This window comes from Dermacentor andersoni, chromosome 11, assembly GCF_023375885.2.
Source record: "Dermacentor andersoni chromosome 11, qqDerAnde1_hic_scaffold, whole genome shotgun sequence".
Classification (NCBI taxonomy): domain Eukaryota; kingdom Metazoa; phylum Arthropoda; class Arachnida; order Ixodida; family Ixodidae; genus Dermacentor; species Dermacentor andersoni.
This window is the reverse complement of record NC_092824.1, coordinates 2,906,805-2,922,148: the sequence shown is the minus strand read 5'-3', so window position 1 is coordinate 2,922,148 and position 15,344 is coordinate 2,906,805. Positions and strand designations below refer to the sequence as shown.

Genomic DNA, 15,344 nt, shown 5'->3' with positions numbered 1-15,344 from the left:
TCCTATTGCTGCCTTCTCACGCATGTCCTGACAAAAGGCCTTTATTTTATTTATTTGTTTGGTACAATACGGCGGACAATAGTCTAAGCAGGAGAGGGTGCAAACAAAAAAAGAAAACATTTATGTTAACAAATTACAAAGTATTATGTATCATATCATGAGAAGCCAACAAAAACTGACACTAAGGACAACATAGAGGAAATTACTTGTGCTTAATAAATGAAATAAAGAAACTATAAATTAATGGAAATGAAAGCGGATGAAAAAGCAACTTGACACAGGTGGGGAACGATCCCGCTACCTTTGCATTTCGCGTGCGATGCTCTACCAATTGAGCTACCGCAGCAATGTTTTCCCATCCACTTTCTTGGGTATTTGTGTTTCCTAGTAGAACCCTGGGAGTGTTAGCCAGTGCCACCACTCACAGACCTTGGTGGCAGATGTGGAACTTCCTTTCTGCCGCAGGCATCACGAGAACGTGATCCTTTTGGGCGAAGGCAGCCGGTCAATAATCCCACACATGCTACCTGAAGGCATCAATGTTGCCGGATTCGAGACCCTCGTTATGTAATAAACAAGAAAGGAGGTTAACCGAAGGCCCCGATTTTTATTAGTCATAGCATACGAAGCCAGCAAACACCGACACCAAGGACAACATAGGGGAAATTACTTTTGCTTAATAAATGAAATGAAACAATAAATTAATAGAAATGAAAGTCGATGAAAAAACAACTTGCCGCAGGTAGGGAACGATCCCACAACCTTCCTTATGTTGGAGTAATTTCCCCTATGTTGTCCTTAGTGTGAGTGTTTGTTGGCTTCTCATATGACTAATATTATCAAAACGTCACCCGAAAAATTTTGGAGGTTGGCGATTGTCATATATCCCTTTGCAAAAAGAAACATCACTAAACTAGAGAAAGTTCAAAAAAGGGCAGTGCGATTCATATATAATTCGTATGGCCGCACTTCAGTTACAGAGCTCCTCAAGAGAAGTGGATTGCCATCTGTGACACAAAGGAGCCGAACGTGCCATTTAAAATTTTTATTTCAGCTAATAAAAGGGCACTACAACATTGATACATCACGCTTTATCACTTTTTCTACTGGTTATGCTACACGTCATTGACACTCACAGACAACAGCACCATTAACTACTAAAAAGAATTGCTTCAAATTTTCTTTTTTTTCCTAGAACTACAGTGCAGTCCACTTATAACGATATCGAGAAAGACGAAAAATATGATCGTTATAACCGATGATTGCTATATCTGGACTGCAGTTATTAAAAAAAAAATTGGAGGACGCTTAAGCTTCGCCTTAAGAGTGGAACGCGATAGCGTTATCGCACCCCGTTCGCACCGCCTACTCAAACGCGCTACGCCAGCCAAACGTCGCGATCGGCAGCGATAGCCGGGCCCCGGCGCGCCATGAAGGCGGACGCAGTCATGGGGCGAGTGGCGCGCCACGTGTCGGGGGAGCGCCGTACATTGCGAGGAGGGGGTCTTCTGTGTTTGCCGTAAGATGGCTCTGCGTGTGCGCAGAGCGCAGAAGAAATTTAGCGGAAACGTACTTCGCTACTCGTGAAACTGCGACTTCTGTAAGTTACATAGTCATAATTACCGATATACACCGCAGTAAAACTTTCTTTGGCACGTTTCTAAGGCAACAGCGCATTCACTAGAGGCGATTTTGTCCCGTTCTGAAGGAACGACTCATGGCTGAGTGGTAGCGTCTCCGTCTCACACTCCGGAGACCCTGGTTCGATTCCCACCAGTCCATCTTGCAATATGTTTTTTATTTATGAAGTGCCTTCTGGGATTTATCGCTCATGGCCAACGCCGCTGACACCTTTTCTGCGACACGAGCTCCTTAACGCTGTCACGTTAAAAAATGCGGAACATACTTTAGCAGCTCCGAACTCGAATTCACTACTTGCTCTAAAGAATAGATGATGTACAAAGTAGGCCGTGAAAAACAAACTTTATTTCTAGCACCAATGACCGTGTCAAAGGTTAGGCGCGCCGAAATAGTCCGAAATCTGCACTTGTTTTTGCGGCAGCTTCAGCTTCACAACCACGGTGCGCATTGATTCCAGCTGCTGCGCGAACACTGGCAGCAATCCTTTAGCATGCATAAAATCAATTAAGGAGTCGATTGACGACAGTGGACTTTGCGTGGACATCGCGGTCGGGGTCAAGAATCCACTGTCAATCTCGTTGTCACTGTCGCTGCTTCCGTCGCCACCGTCGCACAACTTTGCCGTCTGTCGAGACAGCACATCTTCGGCGATCGCCTCGTCGGTGACCTCATCGCAGAACGAGGCAGCACTGTCTGCAGTCAAAAACTCCTCCTCAGACGCACCACCTGTGTCACCAGTAGGAACGAGCTCCCAGAGCTCGGCTATGTCAGCGACTTCCACCGCGTTGGTCTCAGTGGGTTGGCGAAGTTCGTCCTTACGCTCAAAGCCCGCCTTTTTGACGCAATTGGTGTTGAACCACTGGTAAAGCACCTCTTCAACATCGGCGTACGAAGGGTCTCTAACCCTTTTCCGCTGATCGATGGCCGTTGATAGCTCCTGCCTTCACAATCGCGGTGCTTCCGGTTTTCAAGATGGTTGATATCGTTAACTGGGCGAGCTCATACTTCTTCACAAGCGCGCTCACCTTGAAGCCGCATCGAGGGTCCTGCAAAATATCCATCTCCGTGTCAAGCGACACAGCTTTGCGCTTTGTCGGCGCCATCATAGAATAAAGACCAACTTTTGTCAATGAAGACCATCTTCGAACTGGGTTGAACCGTTGGTTGCACGCTGCTTCGGTGGCGTCAGCCGGCGCGAGAGAGAGAGAGATGCGGGACGGGTGCCACTGCACCGCGTTGCTTGTCGCTTTTTTTTTCTTTCTCTCTCTTCCGGAGCAACTGTGGCACGCTGCGCCTACTCAGCTATTCTCCGGTGTGCGGGCGGGGCGAACGCGCTGCGCGGTAATGGCGGCAGATACGAACTTACGGAGGGAAACATCGCCTCGTCTCGACATTGTTCGTTTCAGGGAACTAAGCAACGCAAATGTTACGATTATTTGGCACGGAAAACGCCCTCCAGACAGCAAAATTTTGATCGTTACAACCGATATGCGGTAAATAACCTATCGTTATAAATGGTTTTTTTCCCCATAGACCTAATGCATGAAATTACACTCTCATGTCGACCCATCGTTATAACCGATATATCGTTATATGTGGTATCGTTATAAGTGGACTGCACTGTATTGTTCAGTGGAATAATCTTACTAATGACGTAACCCAATAGTCGCTGCATATTTGAGTTGCATCTATGTTTATGTAGCGAGTGATTTACTGTGCGTGGTTCAGTAACTGCTTGCCTTGCACAACATCGCAAGTGAGCTATGTTATGTACCGCTGTATTTTGTACTTAGATTTTTCAATTTCACTTTGCATGCACCCTGGTAAGGTCTGGGAAACAGGGCCGCAGTATCAATAAATAAATAAATAAAATAACAATCGGGCCCCTTAGTTAACTACCTTTCTTCTCATTTAAAGTATCGTCACGTTGTCGTGACGTCAAAGAACACAGTAGCAATACTGTGAAAGGCAAAACTAGCTTTTATTGGGCGAATCTGTGCCCACAAAACAGGCTACACTTAAAGCACAACGGGAGCGGCGAACACAGTCGGCGATCGTCGAAAATCTGATCTGCGGGTCAAGTGCGTCGACTTTTATACAGCAGTTGTCGAATGTTCCAGACTAATCGTTCGGACCCGCATGCCTTCCACAAAGTTCTACACCATTCGCGTCATGCGATGAAATCAGATAACACAAGGTTCGGCGACAGCAGACAGCCGGGTAGGAGCATCGATAACTTTCCAGAAACTTCGGATACATGCAGGCGCGTCCCGCGCTGTGCGATTACATTTGTCAGGCGGCGAAACGTGGTCGCCCGATAAAGATGAGTACGCGTGTCAGTATTATCTAGTAAGGGTGAAGTTGATGGTAATGAATTCCACTCTGTAATTGTACAGTCAACGACCAATTTTTCGGACCCTCTAGGTAACGTAAAAACATCCGAAAATTCAGGCAGTCCTAAAAATGAATGTATGCAAAAAACGCACTTTTTTTTTCTTTTTTTCTCGGATCTAGAGGTAAAGGGCGAAGTACCAGGTTTCCGAAACCCTGCCAAAGCATCAGTGAAGTGGCTATAAAAAAAACGCATTCAAACACACTGTATGCAGCTGACTGCCGGTTTATTATGTACATGTGCATCGTCGGGCAGCCGGTTTTATTGCTGCAGTGGCTTGAAGAACTTGTTGATTGTTGTTTGGACGGCGTTCCGGTTGCATGCGATCATATTCACCTCGATCTGAGCAAGGGTCATGTCAGCACTGTACACCGACAAAAGAGTCAACAGTGCTCGGGTCAACTCGGTGCTTGTAGCCGGCGCAGGCATTGGCTCCTCATTTTCAACATCGGAGTCTTCTGAATCCCCCACCACCTGACTCCTTGCTCCATGCCGAACTCATTGCTCACGTCAGCCTGCGATGGGCCGCTCACAACTTGCTTAATAATGGCGGCTTTCTTCTCCATCGTTAACCGACGGTACTGCTTTCCGCCCTTCGATGCCATTGGCGAGGACGACGAAAACGGAGTGAGGGCCATCGAAGACAAACGAAATCCTCAAGTTGCGAACAGTGGAGTTCGCAGACGAGCGTCGAAGCACCTAGGCCTAGCGTCGCAGAGCACACTTGACACAACAGCACAACCACACACCACGCTAGCCAAAACGTGGCCTACGCATGGCCTACGCCAATGCCTCCTTTAAAAAGATGCCTGCCGCGTGCGCCGAAAACCTGCTGCCCTTACCTTTCCCCTTTTCCTCCTTTTTACTTGAGGTGGTAGCTAGCGATCTTTGCGGTGGTCGCTTGCAACACATCCGCGCATGCGCACATTACCGCATGACAGCACGGCCGGCGCGGCACCACACCACCCCAACCCCCTTGGCGGAGATAGGGTAGTAGGTGGTGTCATCTCATGACAATTGGCCGCAACTCAAGGCGCGACGGCTACAATGGGTAAGCAAGCAACGCATCTAGAGGAGGCGTTGCCTACGCAAGCAAATGAAATGGCGCCGCTCCGGAAACTCTGGCGGAGCCGGAAGCGGAAGTGCGGCGATGAACAGAACCAGCGTGGCCAGACCAAATAGGTGTGTGATGGCTAGTTTTGGCTAGTTGTGGTTCAAAGTGGTGATATGTTTCGGCTGCAAGTTGATTTCCTGCGCAAGGGCGCTGCGCGAGGAGCCAAAGGACCTTCCGTCGCCTCGAAAAGTCCGGAAAATTGGACGGCGGGGATTTGAGCGTCCGAAACTTCAGATGTCCTTATACATTGATTCTATGGGGCTCGTGGCGGTGTTGCGAAGATGTCCGAAATATCAGGCATGTCCGAAAATTCAGTCGTCGACTGTATGTGGGAAGAATGGATATTTATATAAGTTAGTGCTTGTGAATACAGGCTTGATGTGATGACTGTGTTTATGACGTGAGGCTCGACCAGTGTGTTTCTTGAAATAGTCGTAAGGTTTTATTCCCAGTTTCCCGAACTAAACAGAAGCTGAGAAATTCAAACCTACCATTTTTCTCCTTTGAGAAAGTTATCCAAGTTCAGCCAATCGCAAAATCGCCGAAGATGAGTAAAGACATTCGACACATTTGTAAACATAATGGAGGGCGAATCTTTGAATTTTTTCATTTTTCTGCGTTTGCCTGAGTAAAAGGGTCCCAAACAGGACTGCTGTATTCCAAAGAGGGTCTGATAAAAGCTTTGTATGTCATCAATCTTGTAGAGGGGGAAGATTCACCCAACGTATGTTTCAAAATGCCTAATTTTTTTCTGGCTGTAGAGTATACGTTATTTATATGGGTTGATCAGTTAAGACTGGAAGCTAGTGTCTGTCCTAAATATTTGCGTTCCTGAACCTCTTCAAGGGGGTTGTTTTTTATGCGGTAGGCAAAGGGAAGTTTGTTGTGTTTGTTAGGGATGCACATATGCACAGTTTTCCCATTTAGCACACCATTCTGCCAATTTATTTAAAGTGGTATTCAGGGTGATTTGGTCAGAGACAGAATTGACAGGAGTAAATGGGATGCAGTGATCTGTGAATAACTTCAAAGATACAGACGAGTCTGCCACATCCACATCATCATTCAATATAAATGATAAACAAGAGTGGTACGAAAACAGACCCCTGCAGAGCGCCCGAGCATACATCTAAAAACTAGGAACAGGATCTGTCAATGCTAATGTACTGATTACGGTTGGATAGATATGCTTTAACCCAGTTATAATATCTAAGGGCAAACCAATTTCTTTCATTTTTAACATTAACTTAGAATGCACAACCCTATCCAATGCCTTAGAGAAGTCGATGAGCAAAATGTGAACAAGGTGAAAGCAGGAGCCAACGTTTCGACAAGTGGACTTGTCTTCTTCAAGACTTAGAGAAGTCGAGTAGTATAATATTGTAACGAACAATTAAGGGAGTCCAGACACAACTATTTATTGTGGGCTAACTTGTGCCCTGGGGGTAAATAAAAAGGACTGCCGTGTTCTGAACAGGAGATCAAGGATGCCTTCTTCTTCTCTCTCAAGCGTCGCTTCACCTCTTGTTCTTCTTGTAGACGCTGACAACGGCCATCTACGATGCAAGTGCGTGCGGCGAAAACACGTGCCATCATTTTGTCGTCTTTTCCTCCAGTACACCGTTGTCCTCTTGAGGGGGCGCATGAACCTGCGCGCGTTGTTTAAATATGTTTCTGCCTTGTATCATTATCCCCCCTCCAAAACGCATCGTCCCGATGCGTACAGCGACTAAATTGTTCACAAGCTGTTGTCCATACTAAAGTGGTATATGGCACAGAATAGATGTTTGGTCGAATATTCACTGCCTGTCATAATATGGCTTCAGTCTGACCACATGTACAGTTTCTGTGCGACGCCGGCATCGTGATGAGCTCACTTGTCCTTCTGGCGTAACTTCGTAGTTCAGGGGACTGATGCGGCGAAGTACTTGGTAAGGGCCGAAATAACGGCGCAAAAGCTTTTCGGACAGGCCGCGCGTCCGCACGGGAGTCCACACCCATACTCTGTCGCCTGGGGCATACTCCACTTCCCTTCGCCGCAGGTTGTATCGGTCCGCGTCGATGCGCTGCCTTTGTTGAATGCGATGTCACGCCAGCTGACGTGCTTCTTCGGCCCTCTGTGTAAAGTCGCTGATGTCAGGGTTCTGTTCTGTACTGTCGCTGACAGGCAGCATTGCATCCAAGGGTGTAGTAACTGTTCGACCAAAAACAAGCTGGAATGGCGTTACTTGAGTGGTCTCTTGCAACGCGGTATTGTAGGCGAATGTTGCATAGGGTAGTATCTTGTCCCATGTACGGTGCTCTAAGTCTACGTAAATTGACAACATATCGGTCAGCGTCCTGTTCAATCGCTCGGTTAGCCCATTTGTTTGAGGGTGATAGGCAGTTTTCCTGTGGCTGGTATGAGTCAGTTTCATAATGTATTGCGTCAAATCGGCTGTGAATGAAGTTCCTCGGTCCGTGATAATAATTGCAGGGGCACCGTGTCGTAATACTATCTTGGTGACAAAGAATTCAGCCACTTCAACAGCCGTTGCACTGATGAGAGAGGATGTCTCGGCGTATCAGGTTAGGTAATCCGTGGCTAGTACAATCCATCGTTTCCCTGATGACCGATGTCGGAAAGGGACCGAGCAAGTCCATGCCTACTTGTTCGAACGGGGCTCCTGGTGTTCCATTGGTTGAAGGAGGCCTGCGGGTTTAATGGAGGCGTTTTGCGTCTTTGGTGATCCCGACATGTTCGTACATAATGCTGTACTGAAGTCAATAACGTTGGCCAGTAGTACTTAGCATGAATTCGGGCGAACGTTCTGCTCACTCGGAGGTGTCCTGCTGATGGGTCATCGTGACAGGCTTCCAAGGTTTCGGATTGCAAAGCTGAAGGAACGACGAATAGAAATTTCTCTGTGCTGTGCTCAAAATTTCTTTTGTACAGGACGCCATTTCTCATCACATACGATGACAATCCCCGGCAGAAAACTCGCGGAACATGGACGGGGTGTCCCACAAGGTGCCTAATGAGTAGCAGCAACTCTGCGTCAGGCTGTTGGTGTTCGGCCATCTCAGATGTGGTCACGGCTCCAAGAAACGGAAAGTCGTGTCCATCTTTCACAGGAGCAGATTCGACTGGCGCACGTGATAAACAATCAGTGTCATTGTGCTTGCGACCTGACTTGTACACGACCGTTATGTCGTATTCCTGCAGCCTCAGACTTCATCTAGCAAGTCGTCCAGAAGGATCTTTCACGTTTGCAAGCCAGCACAATGAGTGATGGTCGCTGATAGCTCGGAACGGTCTACCGTATAAGTATGGTCGGAATTTTTCTATGGCCCATATTACTGCGAGGCATTCTTTTTCGGTGGCTGAATAGTTGGTTTCAGCCCTCGAAAGAGTGCGACTGTCATATGCAATCACTCTTTCCTCTCCGTTTTGCCATTGAACGAGGACGGCACCGAGTCCTAAATTGCTGGCGTCTGTGTGGATGTCTGTTTTCGCTTCCTCATCAAAGTGCGCAAGGACCGGGTGGTTTTGAAGTCGCCGTTGTAGCTCATCGAATGCATCTTCTTGTTCACTTTGCCAGACGAAAGGCATATCTTCTTTCGTTAATCGCGTTAATGGCTCGGCAATCTTTGAAAAATTTTTTACGAAACGCCTGTAGTAGGCACAAAGTCCTAGGAATCGCCTAACGGCCTTTTTATCAGTTGGTCTAGGAAACTTTTCTACTGCTGCGGTCTTCTCAGGGTCAGGACGAATGCCTTCGGAGCTAATCACATGGCCGAGGAAAAGGAGCTCATGGAAGCTGAGGTGACATTTTTGTGGCTTTATCGTCAGCCCTGCTGAACTAATAGCTTTGAGCACAGTCCTTAGTCGTTCCACATGCTGAGCAAAGGTGGTAGAAAAAATCACGACGTCGTCAAGATAAACCAGACAGGACTGCCACTTTAACCCGGAGAGCACAGTGTCCATCATCTGCTGAAAGGTGGCAGGTGCGGAACAGAGGCCGAACGGAAGTACCTTGAATTCGTATAGTCCATCAGGTGTGATGAATGCTGTCTTCTCATGATCTCGTTCGTCCAGCATCCCTACTGAGTGTCACTGAAGGAGAGAGAGATCATCAGCAAGCAAGTCGAAGAAATGCTTAGAGACGACGTAATTCAACCATCGACCAGCCCGTGGGCTTCGCCTGTGGTGTTGGTAAAGAAAAAGGATCAGACCTTGCGCTTCTGCGTTGATTATCGGAAGCTAAATGTCGTCACAAAGCAGGATGTCGATCCCCTTCCGAGGATCGATGACACCCTCGATAGACTACGGGATGCGAAATTCTTTTCCTCTCTTGACCTCAAAAGCGGATACTGGCAAATAGGCCCCACAGCTTCGTCGACAATGATGCGGTGTTTGGCGATGGATGTTCTCTGGACTTTCGCTGTCGTTGAGAAACACGAGGCGAATTCTCGTACAAGGTTCTCTATTTGCTGCTTCTGGCTCGGTGATAGTGCTGCTTCGATGTTGACAGATGCGAGTATGGAGTCTACGTTGTCAGAATCCAGTAGTGCAGCATCGGAAGGGCTCAGATCCCTAATCTGTTCATAATCGTTAAGGCGGGCAATGACGGTTCCCTTCGCAACATGCTGGACTTCATTTCCAAAATTAGTCAGGAAGACATTCGAACACCCGTCACGCAGCCGAACCAGACCCCTTGCCATACAGATTCCTTTTTCGAGTAAGAGCCCAGTGTTACTGTCTGCTATTCCTTCATAGTCACTGAATACGGTGCTTCTTACAGCGATAGCTATGCTGGATCTTGGGGGTATCGTGACGTCGTCTATAATCTGAAGAGCATCAAATTGTTCTTCACACTCGAACGTCGCGATGGCGTGCTTCGTTGAGAACGACACACAGGATTCCTGCAAGTTGATAACTGCACTGTTCGCCTGCAAAAAGTCCATTCCAATAATTAAATCCCTTGAACATTCTGACAGGACAGTGAAACTGGCGACGTATGTAAAGCCGCATATTCTGATTCTAGAAGTGAACCTGCCCACCGGGTTGATAGGGTGTCCTCCGGTGGTTCGAATTTGCGGTCCTCTCCAAGGAGTCGGCACTTTTTTCAGTCTTCTGGCAAGTACATTACTTATAATGGAATGGTTTGCGCCTGTGTCTACTAAAGCAGTAATTTCGCAGCCGTCTACAAACACACATAAATCTGAAGCAACGTCACTTTTTTCGCAACTGCTCTCGCGTCCGTTGTTCAGCGCTGGAGGCTCTGTTCTTGCGTCGACAGTCGCCGGTATTAGTTTTCCCGACGTGGGCTTTGGGGGCGTCGCCTTGAGGAGCTTGAGGATGGACGCGGGCTCTATGATCGATACCTCAGCGGCACTGTTGACCAAGGTTGATGTTGCTGTGAAGTCTGCGGGCTTTGGCGCGTTGACAAATACTCCTGGATCTCGAAAGGGCGTTCACCGTTTCTTGGGCAAGGAGCGTTTACGGAAAACCCCCGAAGTCCCGCTCTGCGGTATTCGCACATCCTGTAGAGATGACCAGCTTCGCCGCAGTGGTAGCACAGTGGGATTCTATCAGGAGTGCACCATATGTCAGCCTTCCGGAACCTCGTCTCCGGCGGAGACGGCAAGAACCGAGGTTCGGGCACATGCGCAGTTGCCGCGATGAAAGTACGTCCTGGAGATCCTCTGAGTACCTCGGTGTACGATACCGTCGGCCGTACCGGTGACGACGCTTGCGGCTGTGCTGGCGGGTGCTGTTCGCGCAATGCTTGTCTCACTTCTTCGCGAACCACTTCTGCTAACGAAGAGACCGCTGTCGGCCGTTCTTCAGCTGTTGCCTCTGGAGCTCTTCTCGAACCACAGATCTTATGAGTTCTCGTAAGACCTCGACGTTGTTCCCGAACATTGCCGACATCGTATCCATAGAGGCGACGTTCATCTCGCGGTTGTAGAGTCTCGCACGCTGTTGAAGAGTCCTTTCCATAGTTGTCACCTCGGAGCGGAATTCGGCGACGGTGCGTGGAGGGCTGCGAACCAAAACGGCAAAAAGCTCCTGCTTCACACCGCGCATCAGGTGCCGAAGCTTCTTGTCCTCATCCATGCTCGGATTGGCCCGGCGAAATAAGCGGGACATATCTTTGATATACATTGCCACGCTTTCATTGTTTCGTTGGCTTCTTGCTTGCAAAGTGGCTTCAGCTTTTTCCCGGCGGTCTGTGCTCGGATACGTGGCCAACAGCTCCCGTCGGAAGTCATCCCACGACCGGAGGACAGCTTCATGGTTTTCAAACCACGTTCGCGCACAGTCTTGCAACGCGAAGTAAACGTTGCGGAGCTTCCGGTTTTCGTCCCATCCATTGTAGTCAGCGACGCGCTCGAAGCCTTCCAACCAGTCCTCGGCGTCTTCGAAGGTGTCGCCGTGAAAAGGCTCGGGCGTCCACGGCTGATCAACGACAATGCGAGTTGAGGCTGTCTGGGATGTCATTTCACGATTGTCTGCTGCTGCTATTATAGTTTGCTCCGGCAAAAGAGAAAACTCAGGCGGCTCACCACGTAGGCGATGGCTCGTGCGCTGGTGGACAGGCGTGAACTCGTTGGGTCTGAGATAGCGTGGTTCCGGGCTGCTTTCTCCAACTCGAATTTGGCTGGAAATCATTACCCAGCACCTCCACCAGAATTGTAACGAACAGTTAAGGGAGTCCAGACACAACTATTTATTGTGGGCCAACTTGTGCCCTGGGGGTAAATAAAAAGGACTGCTCCGTTCTGAACAGGAGATCAAGGATGCCTTCTGCTCTCTCGAGCGTCGCTTCACCTGTTCTTCTTCTTGTAGACGCTGACAATGGCCATCTACGATGCAAGTCTGTGCGGCAAAAACACGTGCCATCATTTCGTCGTCTTTTCCTCCAATACGCCGTTGTCCTCTTGAGGGGGCGCATGAACCTGCGCGCGTTGTTTAAATATGTTTCTGCCTTGTATCAATATCAATCTAGCTGCCTTGGTCAAGAACCTCAGAAAACTCTTGAAGCGTTGTGATTAGTTACTGTGCCGTATTCATGCCAGAAACCGTGTCGTGCATCAGTTTTTTTTTTTACTATAAAATGTAATTTATATATTTTTCTAATGTATGCTCAAGCATTTTACAGGAATAAGAAGCTAATTTCATTTCATTTTATTTCCTTAAGTACCCCACGAAGGTGGTATTACATAAGGGGTGGAATCAGCTAAAAAGCATGAACAATGCCACGTGTTTATCAGGGTGTCTACCAACCGGGAAAATCGGGAATTCTCAGGGATTTTAAGTAGTCTGGAAAAAGTCAGGAAAAACTCAGGGAATTTGTGCCTCTATCAGGGAAAATTAGCCTTAATTTTATTGAAAGGGTCGAAAGTGGTAATGCTGGCTCGAGTAACATACAGGAGTCGTAATGAATTGTTTTTGACGCCCTGTCTTCGGCTGGAGGAGTTCCCAGTGTACAGTCAACGACCGACTTTCCCTATGCCCAATAATTTGGACGGCTTCGTGGCACCACCCCATAGAGTCAATGTATCAGAACGTCTGAAATTTCGGACGCAAGAACCCTTTGCCGTCCAATTTTTCCGACTTTTTGCCGTGACCGCAGGTCCAAAACAGCATTAATCAAAGCCACCACGCTGCCATTTCGATTACCTCACCGCCTCGAACCGGCGCTCACACGCAGATCAGCTGGCAGCCGTAGCCGCCACTGCAGCAATGCTGGGCCTAGCTGCTTCGACGTTCGCTATGAAGCTTCTTGCCATTGGATGCCGTGTTTTTTTTAGAAAGAAATCACTGCTGTCAGCAGTGGAACCGACTCTGCCATTGTGGTCCTCACGATTGGCTTAGCAGCTTGGAAAGCATGGTGCGTTGCATAATGCCGGTTCCCGAAAGTCAGCTTTGCCTCTGTACGCAAATATTGATTGGTGAAGCATACGCAAATGTATTACAGTGAAGCATAACAAGCGTGGCAAGGGGCTATTGCCACAGGAGACCGTATGTATTCCTTAATTTTACATGCATGCACCCAGTATCTCCTGTCACAGTACGAGAACCGATATGCCTAATACGTGTACTGACAGGCCTTCGGAGCGTTTTCGAATGTGCCTGTGGCGGTTTGAGCCCTTAAGTGCAGTAAATGACATGCACTTATTTTTTCCAACTGGCCGATTTTTCGGACGTTTTCGCGGCCCCTAGGGAGTTCGAAAAATCGGACGTGGATGGTGCAACTGACCAAGAAGATGTTTCAAATAGTCCGTGGGGCGAACGAGTGGCGGAAGGAGGACAAGAACAGGAAGGACCTACGCATTGAGGAATGAACGGGAAAGGAAGCGTGCTGCCACCGTTTTGAAGGAGCCTGAGCTCAAAAAACAATGTGTTGGCTGATGCCGAGATACAGGTGTCCCCCTCATCCAAACCAAAGTAAACTCTTTAAAGCAATGAAACATAACACTGAGGCGTCATGCGCGGGCCGAAAGTATATCAGGACAGTTGAGGTTGACTTACGAGCTGTAGAGAGTGAATCTCAATTGTGACAAAGTTCGGGCCTCATACCACTGAGCTTGCTGTCAGTTGATAGAAATAGCTCATATTAAAAAATATTTGCTTCTGTAAGCATTTCCTTTTTATTCATATTTGAGAATGTCCGACTTGATTTGCAATTTTTTTCGAAAAATTTTATTTGTGGTGCATCTTACTAAACCCTCCCTTCTATTCTCTTTTTGAATAACCTAAACACTACTCTTTAGTATTCAAATTGAATTAAGTTGTTTTTTTATAATTTTTTTCGTGTGCTTACTATAGAGTGACAGCATCGGGAGATATGGCTTCAGCCTGACCTGACATAAAACATAGTTCTGTATCACTCAGGGAAAACCTGGAAAAATCAGGGAATTTAGAGACGTCCACTTGGTAGACACCCTGATTTATATGCAAAAAAGGTTATTTCAATTTTCAACAAATGATGCACAGGTGATATCAACGATATATTCGGGAAGGCCGTTCCAATTTTTAGCTGCCCGTGGGAAGAAGAAAGCTAAACAAGTAACCGTTCAGGGCATGTGGGCGAAGAACTTGAAGGTTGTGGTTGGTGCGGTGAGAAATGTACGAGGCTGGCAAGGTGCATGATTGAGTGGTGAGTAATAGAACTTGTGGTGCAATAATAGGGTGGCTAAATGACGGGGAACTGAGAGAGGTGATAAGGCACATTTGGTTTTCAGAGCTGAAACACTGACTTCTCGTGACGCCTGCAGCAGAAAGGACATTCCACGTCTGCCGCCAAGGTCTGTGAGTGGTGGCGCTGGCTAACACTCCCAGGGTTCTGCTAGAAAATATAAATACCGAACAAAGTGGATGGGGAAACGACGCCACGGTAGCTCAATTGGTAGAGCATCGCACGCGAAATGCAAAGGTTGTGGGATCGTTTCCTACTTGCGGCAAGTTGTTTTTTCAAACAGAACAGCACGGTTTTGACAAGGACAGCAGGGAGAACGACATGGACGAGCGCTCGCCATGTCGTTCTCCCTGCTGTCCCGGTCAAAACCGTGCTGTTCTGTTTCAAATATGGCTTACCAACTCGCCCAAACATCCGTTTTAATTTGTTTTTTAATCCACTTTCATTTCCATTAATTTATTGTTTCTTTATTTCATTTATTAAGCACAACTAATTTCCCCTATCTTGTCCTTGGCGTCAGTGTGTGTTGGCTTTTTATGATATGACTAATAAAAATCAGGCCCCTTGGTTAACTCCCTTTTGTCTCATTTATTACATAACAAGGGTCTCGAATCCAGCAATATTGATGCCTTCAGGTAGCATGTGTGGGTTTATTGACCCGTTCCCTTCACCCAAAAAGATCACGTTCTCGTGACGCCGACGGCAGAAAGGACGTTCCATGTCCGCCGCCAAGGTCTTTGAGTGGTGGTGCTGGCTAACAATCCCAGGGTTCTGCTAGGAAGCATAAATACCCAAGAAAGTGGAGGAGGAAATGACACCGCGGTAGCTCAATTGGTAGAGCATCGCACGCAAAATGCGAAGGTTGTGGGATCGTTCCCCACCTGCCGGAAGTTTTTTCATCCACTTTCATTTCCATTGGGGACACGGCTTTCGCATCGCAAAACAATTGTAAAAAGATCTATTTTTTTAAAATCAAGTTTTCAGTTTCTATAACCCTTTTTCTATCTGA

The 15,344-nt window shown here is 47.6% G+C and overlaps 1 protein-coding gene across 2 annotated transcripts in view; it reads left to right on the top strand.

Moving 5' to 3' along the window:
- Positions 1-15,344, top strand: part of HDAC3 (histone deacetylase 3) — a 173,997-nt gene that overhangs the window by 14,090 nt on the left and 144,563 nt on the right. The gene's annotated exons all lie outside the window — the stretch shown is intronic.